Here is an 8,338-nt window from a genome sequence, read left to right as displayed (position 1 = left end):
GGGTCCGCCCCCACCCGTTTCCCGCCCTCGGCGGCTCTGAGGGGCCGTGAGGGGAGCGGGAGGGAATCTGAGGGTTCCTCGTCACGGAGATGCTCCGGTTCCTTCATCGCCCTCACAGCCTCCACTGGACCCGCTCCGTGTCCCTCCTGTCCTGAGGAGCCCAGAACTGGACGCAGATTCCATAGGTGCCTCCCCAGGGCTGGGGAGGCACACACACGGGTGGGCTGGGGGGTCACCGGTGCTTCCCAAGCCTGGCAAAGTGAAGGCGGGATGAGGGGGTCTCGGGGTTGGTGCTTGTCAGACCCCCCCCCAGAGCCCTTCCCGTGGCTCCCGAGGTCTGAGGGAAGGGCTGTGTGAGGGGAAGCTGCGGGTTCAGAACCTCCCACGGCCTCGGTTTGTTTGGGAAACAAGAAAAAAAAAAAAAAAAAAAGGGGTTTGTTTGAAAACGAGATAAAGGAGGTTCAGCAGCCAGAAGGGACACTTGGCATTCCTGAGATAGGGAACATCCCTGCGTTCCTGTGCTCCCAGCCAGCCCTGCGGCTCCTCCGGGAGTTTATCTGAGCAGTTCTCTCAGGAACAGCTTTAGGTGTCTGTTTTCTTTCTCTTTCCTTGTTGTTTTTTCCTGACGTGTCAGGTACCAAATTCCCGAGTTAAAAGAAAATAACGGGGTGTGTGTCTGGTTATCCAGCCCCACCGCACCTGTTGGACGTGGACGTTTTCCCCACAGCTCGCTTTGGGCTGCCCCAAATTATTGGGACAAATATACGTGTTCCTTTGTCCTGTGCCTGTGGAGCAGCTCGGGATCTTCTGGCCATTAAGACAGGAAGTGACTAATTAAATTAATACGTTGGTGTTACTTTTACGGCAGTCTCGGCACTGACATGTGAAATCCAGTCATTGCAGGAAAAAGCCTGGAGTCCAGGAATCCATACACTGTGAGTGACAGGCTCCAACAGTGGCACAGGGATGGGATCCTGGTGGGCTGGAGGCAGGTCTGGGTGGTGCAGGTGTGACACTGGCACTGGAGCGTGTCAGACAAACTTGGATGTGCTGCTATTGAACGTGGGGCTTGTACAGGAACTCACCTGTTTGTCTGGGTTGGGCGACCAGGACACTTCCAGCTGGATTCCTGTCCCTGCTCACACAGAGCTGCCACTCAGGAGGAGCTGCAGACCCTGGCAAGTGTCCTCTTGGTTTCTTCTCCAGCTGAACAAGCCAAGTTCAGCTCCTGCTGCTGCCCATTTTCCTCTCCTGAGCATCCCAGAGATGTCAAGGGCGAGTCTGAGCCCTTTTAGAGGCCGTTGATAACCATGTGGGTGTGAATTTGTGTGCTCCTGTTCTAACTTGACGTTGTCCCCGTGGTCTTCTGTGGCACCACGTTCCAGACTGAGCAGTCGAGACCACAACTGCACTCCAGTGCTCTGAGGATTTTGGGGTTTGGCCTCATTTCAGTGTCCTCCCGTTGCCTTTTTTGGCTGCCCCAGCACCAGGAGCCCGTGGCTTCAGAGAACTGGCAGTGACAACGCTGTGATCTCACTCCCCAGTTGCAGCTGAGGGCTCTGAGCTCTGATCTCATTCCTGAGGTGCAGCTGAGGGCTCTGAGCTCAGCACTGATCTAAAAACGGGTTTTCTGGTGCTCTGGTGAGAGGTTTTGAATTGTGTAAAAGGTGATGAGTCAATGAGATATAAACAGCCTGTTCTGGGGAAATAACCTCGGGGGGGGGGGTGATTATTAATGTGTTGGTGCTGCCTGGTGCTTTCCAGGGATGGCATCTTTCCTGGAGTCAGCCTTGGAGCTGCAGGATGGAACCGGGCTGGGAGGTTTATACCAGAGGGGAGAATCCAAAGAAACATTTTCTGTTTTCTCTCCTCCCTTTCCAGTGTTTCATCCGGGCCTGGCTCTCGGTGTTGCACCCTCTGACTCCCAGCGTTGGGGCTCTCCAGCTTCCCACAGCCCAGGCCCAGCACCAGCAGACGAGGGTGAGGCAGCAGCTGGAGAAACCCCTGGACAATGCTCGGACACCCTCGTGGTGTTTTTTTGGTTTTGAGGTCTCCACCCAGGCAGTGAACTCCACGTGACCCCTCCCAACAGCACTACTGGTTTGTTTAATCAGCGATCAAACTGGAATTTTACTTCCATTTCCAAACATGCTCTGTCAGCCCCGTACATTCCCCGTTTCTGTTTTGTGACAAGAGCCAGGGCAACAGGAAAACACCGTCCTGAAGCTCCTGTGGCACCTCTGCTGAGGGGGCACCGCACACCTGGGTCAGGTGTGGGGACTTCAGGGCTGAGGAGCAGAAGCTTTGAGCCCTCCCTCCAGAGAGGGAGCTCCACCACCTCCCTGGGCAGCCCCTTCCAAGGCCTGACAGCCCTTTCCATGAAAACATTCTTCCTGATGTCCCACCTGAACCTGCCCTGGCACAGCTCAGTTGCTGTCCCAGTGTCTCTAGCGGGTCCTGGAGCCCTTTCTAAGCTCTCATCCAGTTCAGGACTCCAGGATTGTGTCTTCCAGCAGCACCAGGAGATCCTTTCCAGGCAGTTTGGATATCCTGAAGCATTTTGTGTCGTCAGCAAACACGGACACTTCATCATTTGCCTCTTTTCCCAGCTCCTTGGTGCCTGTGCTGTACAATTTGGGGCTGGGCACGGGTAGAGCTCCACGTTGGAGGTTCACAGAGCAAAAGCTGCTGTTATTCCATGATGAACAAATCCCAAGCTCCCTCCAGCACAGCCACACCGTTTCCAAGCCATTCCAAGAGGACAGGCTGAGCTCTTCCCTCTCTGCCTGCAGGTAACTTTAGCCAGGTGAGTGCTCTCTGTGACTCTTTCACTCCCAGGCAGCCAGAGCTGCTGCTTCTTGGATTACAGATCCATTCTCCCTCAGCCCTCAGGGACTGGGAGGGATATTGGATCCCCCTGCTGAACAAGGTTATGGATTCCTTCCCTTTGTGCCCACGTCAGGTTATTGCAGAGGCCACAAAGGGAAGGGATGGATGGATTCCCTGCAGGATCTCTCTTCCCTGTGGGACAGAGGCAGAACTGTTGGGCCCTTTCCTGGCTGTGGAGCAGGAAAGCCAGGGTTCCTGGTCCTCTGACAAGGGAGTGTTTCACAGCCACTCATCCAGCGTTTTTGGATCTTCCTAATTAGCCCCTGGAAGGTGACTCTGGCAACGTTGGGAATTCAGGAAGCACCATCCCCGTTTTACAAGGGTGAAGTGAGGAACAGGAATCCAGCCTGGCTGTTGAGTAACCAGAGCTGGGATTAAAGTCCTGTGTGGATTTAAATACCTTGGGGAGAGGAAGGAGAGATGGAGAAGGAGGGAAGAGCAGGGAGGCTGGTCACTGCTGAGATAATCCATAACATCTCCCAAACAACCCGTGAGCTTTCCTTTGCTGATGGTGTGGGTCTGTCCAGAGCTGCTGTGCCCAGGGGCAGGGCAGGGCTGGCCAGATGAGCTCATTGATGCCATTCCCTTTATTCCACCTCTTTCCTGGGGCTTATCAGATGTCGAGGGGGCCCTTTGGACTTTTTTGCCTTCTGACTTGCCTCTCTCCGGCACAAACCCAGCCCCGAGGGACCCGCTGGGCAGCACAGCTCCTGCAGAGCAGGATGTCCCTGCCTTCTGCTGGTGTCTCCCAGGCCTTTTGCAAAGCTGGAGACTTCAGTGGAGTTAAACATTAACGTCCTGCCCAGCTCCAGCTGTCCAAGGTCCAGGAGGGAGCCACGCTGAGTCAGCCTGGCAGCTGCATTTCCTGCTCCCGCTCTCTCCCGGTGATTCACTCCCACCAGGAAGTCCTGACCTGGATGGAGAGGTGGGAAGGTGGCACAGGGACACTTCAGCTCTCCTGCACGTACCACTGGAGATCAGCTCCCGAGGGCTGGGTGACCCAGTGTGTTTCCTGGCTGGAATATGGGGCAGCAAGAGGGGAAAATCCCAGGTACCAAAACACCCACCTGGGCTGCAGAAGGATTCCGTGTCCCACGGCAGCCCCACAGCAGGGCCTTGCTCCTCCCAGGCAGCTGTGACTCCATGTGAGCCTGTTACTGTCCTGCTGCTCCCTGCATGGATTATTTGTCCATTTTTTTTTATTGGATTATTTTGATTTAATTAAATAAAAAAAGGTAAATCCTTTTCCCCGGGGCAGCGCGAAGGGCACGGTGCCGCAGCAGCAGGAGGGCAGGAGGCAGATGGGAAGAGCTGGTTTAGTTGGTCTTATTGCCACAGTTTCCCACCCCAGCACTGCCAAGGCTTTGGGTGTAGCCAGAGTCTGCCACAGGAGATGGATTGTTCGGGGCTGGCAGCTCCAGGGGTGTTTGCTTGGCATGTTGGGCTCGGCCCCCACGATGGCTCCGAGCTGGCTGAGGCTTCCTGAGGCTTCCTGAGGCACCTCTCCCACACTGCTGGGACTCAGCTTTGCCTGGAGAGCCACTCAGTCCCTTCAGCATCCATGGAAGGCTGTGAAAACACAAGGCACAATCTCTGCTGAGCTCAGGCCCAGAAGCAGAGCCAAAAGTCTCCCTGGCTTTGGATAAAACTTTGCTGTGGTTACAGGGATCATGTGATGGCAGCTGATCTCTCCAGCCTCCAGCATTCCTGCTTCAGGCCTCTCCTGCTGCACAAAAACACACTGAGAGCTCAAAACAGCATCTCTTAGCTCGGGTAATCATTTATTGATAGCAGAATTATCAGCCAAGTGTTGTTGAGGAAACTCCTCTGCCCTCTGCTTGTGTTTCTGACCCTGCCAGGCCTCTTCCCAGCCCTCTCCCCAGCCTGCCAGCCCAGCCACAAACCCTCAGCATCCTCAGCTAAAGGAATTTCCAAACAGACACAGCTTCTCCCTCCAGCCCAAGGGCACACTCTGGCCCGCTCAGCACAACGTGCCAGGTCTATCAAATTCCTCAAGGTTGGCTTCTCATCCCAGAGAATTGAGGGGGAATCGGGTCTAAACCGGCTCCAAGCCCCTTGGAGATGCTCTGACAGAGAAATGTGTGCCTTGAAGGGACCTGAGAAGGAAATGCAGGGAAGGAGGAGGGCAGGGACGTGCCAGCTGGGAGCTGCTGCCTCTCTGAAATCTCTCCCCTGGATTTTCTGGGACCTCCTTCCCGCGGGATGAGGGGCAGGGGAAGGGCGGAGCCGCAGGGTCGCTCCTCCGGAGAGATGAAAGGGAAGTGGTTTGGTGGCCGAATGAAAGTCGTGGCTTTAAAGAAGAATCAAAGCCAGATGTTCCCACCCGCCCCGCTGAGCCCTCTTTGTGATGGAGCCACCAAGGAGGCCCTGGCAGCATCTGCAGAGCCCCGTGGTGGGAACACCCTGTCATCCCAAGGGCTCCCTGGCTGGCTGGGAGGAGGGAGCAAGAGCTGGGGCAGGGATGGTGCTGCCAGCTCAGGATTTGTGCCCTGTCTCTCAGAGTGTTTGCTCCTGGCTCGCAGTGGGGATGGCAGCAGGGGTGTGGTCACCAAATTTAGCACCTCTGGGCAAAACCCTGGGGCCAAGAGGTGGTGGAGCTGCGTTGGACAGGGCGGTGGGGAACAGGGGCAGGACATCACCCCTGTCCCAGGAATGGCTTCAGACCCCTGGGGCAGGCTGTGCTCAGGTAGCAGGTAAAGCCTTTGCTGTGCAGGGCCCTCACCAGAACCAGGGGGGATTAACTTCATCCCTGCCTGTCTCGTGGTGGTCGCACCGGGCTGTGACCGAGGCGTTCCGGCGTGGATGGAACAGAGGGGAAACACCAGGAAAAGGGAAACTCCCTCCTTGTTTCCAGCACCACTGGGGAGGGGGCAGCACTTCCCACTGCGAGGAAGCGCCCAGACCTCTGGGCTGGCGGGCAGGAGGTCCCAGCTCTGACCCAGGAGCCACCAATCCGTGCCAGCACGGCCGCCTCAGGCTCCTGAGTGTTGCTGCTGCTGCTGCCACACTCTGCCTCGTGGTTACAACATTCCCTCCTGGCCTCCAAGCTCCCGGTGCCCTCGGCGCTGCCCCGAGGTGGAGTTTCCTCTCCTGAAGGCAGCGGGTGCCAAAAACCTCCTGTCCTGTTGGCTCCCAGGGCTGGGAAAGGCTCTGCTCGCTGTTCAGGCGTCCGTGTCACAGCCTTTGTCTCCCTCCTGCCCCACCCCACGGGCTGGGATGCTCCTGCTCCAGAGGATGCTCCAGAGGAGCGGGTGAGATGCCCCTGAATCCAGCTGGATCACTCCTGGGGAACGAGGGATAAAGTGCAGCAGTTGCACCCAAAGCAAGGGAAAGTCAGTAGAGCAGAGGGAGGTTGGGGCCAGGAAATCCCAGTTTTTACTGGCAGCGGCTCACATCAGATAATTTGAGCTCTAAGAAGAGATAAATCCCTTTGCAGTCCCGTTCCACGGAGCTGGGTGAGGGCCTGCTGTAGGAAAGGAGCTTCCTGCCGTGCCCTCTCACTCCAGTGTGTCCATCAGCTCTCTGGAGCACTTTCAGCAGGAGGAACACTCTCACTTCAGTGTGTCCATCAGCTCTTTGGAGCACTTTCAGCAGGAGGAACACTCGTTCCTGCCGTGATTCCAAACCCCCCCAGTGTTGGGAGCAGAGCAGGGAGCCAGGCAAGGGGAGCTGTCCCTGCCTCTGGTGACCTTCCCCGGGGCTGTAAACACAGAATTGGTGGTTTCACCTCCCAAAAGGTGGGAATGGGACCTGGCTGAAGCGTGCTCTGGCTCCAGTGGCATTGCTCCTGCATCTCTCCCTCGGATGACAGGGAATTGCTGGCACCCAGCAGGAATTACTTGCACCCCACCTGCACTTTGAGCAGGCCTGGGAGAGTGTTCTGGTGGCACCAAGCCCTTCACCAACAGCATTTCAGTGGAATGGGCAGAACCAGCTGCTGGAAAATGCTCTAATCCGAGCATTAGTGATAATTTCCATCCCAGCAAAGCCTGGGGTCAGGAATCCTCAGCTCCTGGGGGATATCAGGTCTGAAATTGGGGCTCAGACCTGTTTTGTGCCACGACTCCTCCGTGGCTTTGGGAGCTCTGTTTGAGAACACTCAAAATTAAGGAGCAGCTTTGGAGCTGGGGATATATCCCTGGGCCAGGGGGATGCTGACCCAGGGGGATGCTCCACAGGGGGGGTGAGGATTAACCAGTTAATGGTTGCAAAGGGCTTTGGAGATGACAAAGTGCTCAGTGCCACGGCATCTGCTGGGGGAAGGGGGTGAGGAGGAGGAAGAGGTTCTCAGTTCCACACTGGAACTACGAGGTCTCACTAAATCACAGACTCTTGGAACATCCTGAGCTGCAAGGGACCCTCAAGGATCATCCAGTCCAGGTCCTGGCCCTGCACAGACACCCCAACAACCCCACCCTGTCCCTCAGAGCGTTGGCCAAACCCTCCTGGAGCTCTGGCAGCCTTGGGGCCGTGCCCACCACCCTCTGGGGGAAGAACCTTTTCCCAAAATCCAACCCAAACCTCCCCTGGCACAGCTCCAGCCCTTCTCTCAGGTCCTGCCCCTGCTCTCAGAGATGGACCAAACCCCGCTCAGGGGGATCTGCTCCCACACTGTCCCCGTGGTTTGAGGATCCAGGATGGATTCTGTGATCTGTGAATCCTCCCTTTTATCCTGCTCCAAGTGATTCACTCGATTTCCACTCCTCCAATTCCCTTTTCTTTCACTCCTCCATGTCCCGGAGCTGCTGCCCGTGGAACACCACAGAACCTGCCAGCTGGGCTGTGTTTCCCAGGCAGCTTGTGCTCCCTGTCTAATCTCCTCAATGGCCCCTGATTATTCCCTGGCTCCCACTTATCCACCCGGATCTGCCCGGCCCTAATTGCAGGTGATGGTCTTGGTGGGGTCCCTCCCAGGCAGCATCCTGGGGATCCCAGGGTTGGAAACTCGGTCCTCCACCCACCCCAGAATGTTTTAACGTTGTTACAGGACACTTCTCGGTCACCCAAAATACCAAGATTCCCCTCAGTGCGCTGTAGCAAATTTTGAGGATCTCTCCCCCTAAAATGAAGTTTTTTCAGGGAGTGTTTTCCTGGCAGGAATCCCCCTGGGGTGCAGGGCAGGATTGGGTGCTCGGGGCTTTCCGTGGGTGAGGTTTTGGCCCTTGCTGATGCCCGAGCTGAGGCGCGTCCAACCTGCAGCGGGAGCATCACCCGTGCGAGGCGCGGGGTGGATGATTTGGGGCTGTGCGTGTGTGGGAAAATAAAAGTATTTTGGGTCCCGTAATGAAAAAAAAATAAAAGCAACCGACCGAAACACAGCAAAACAAAAGCGAACAAAGAAAAAACAAAAGAAAAAATCCCCCTTAAAAAACGAAAAAAAAAAAAAAAAAGAAAAAAAAGGAAAAAAACCCCAAACCCGAGAATTTTC

The 8,338-nt window shown here is 56.0% G+C and overlaps 1 long non-coding RNA gene across 1 annotated transcript; it reads left to right on the top strand.

Moving 5' to 3' along the window:
- Positions 1 to 19: 19 nt before the first annotated feature.
- LOC127462647 (uncharacterized) lies at positions 20 to 5,555 on the top strand. The gene is made up of 3 exons (XR_007900514.1): positions 20 to 185; positions 1,882 to 2,806; positions 2,963 to 5,555. It is a non-coding gene; the product is annotated as an uncharacterized LOC127462647 (long non-coding RNA).
- The last annotated feature ends 2,783 nt before the right edge of the window (positions 5,556 to 8,338 follow it).

Source organism: Manacus candei, unplaced genomic scaffold, assembly GCF_025592945.1.
Source record: "Manacus candei isolate 608988 ecotype Guabito, Panama unplaced genomic scaffold, ASM2559294v1 h1tg000132l, whole genome shotgun sequence".
NCBI lineage: Eukaryota > Metazoa > Chordata > Aves > Passeriformes > Pipridae > Manacus > Manacus candei.
This window is presented reverse-complemented; position numbering and strand designations above follow the sequence as displayed.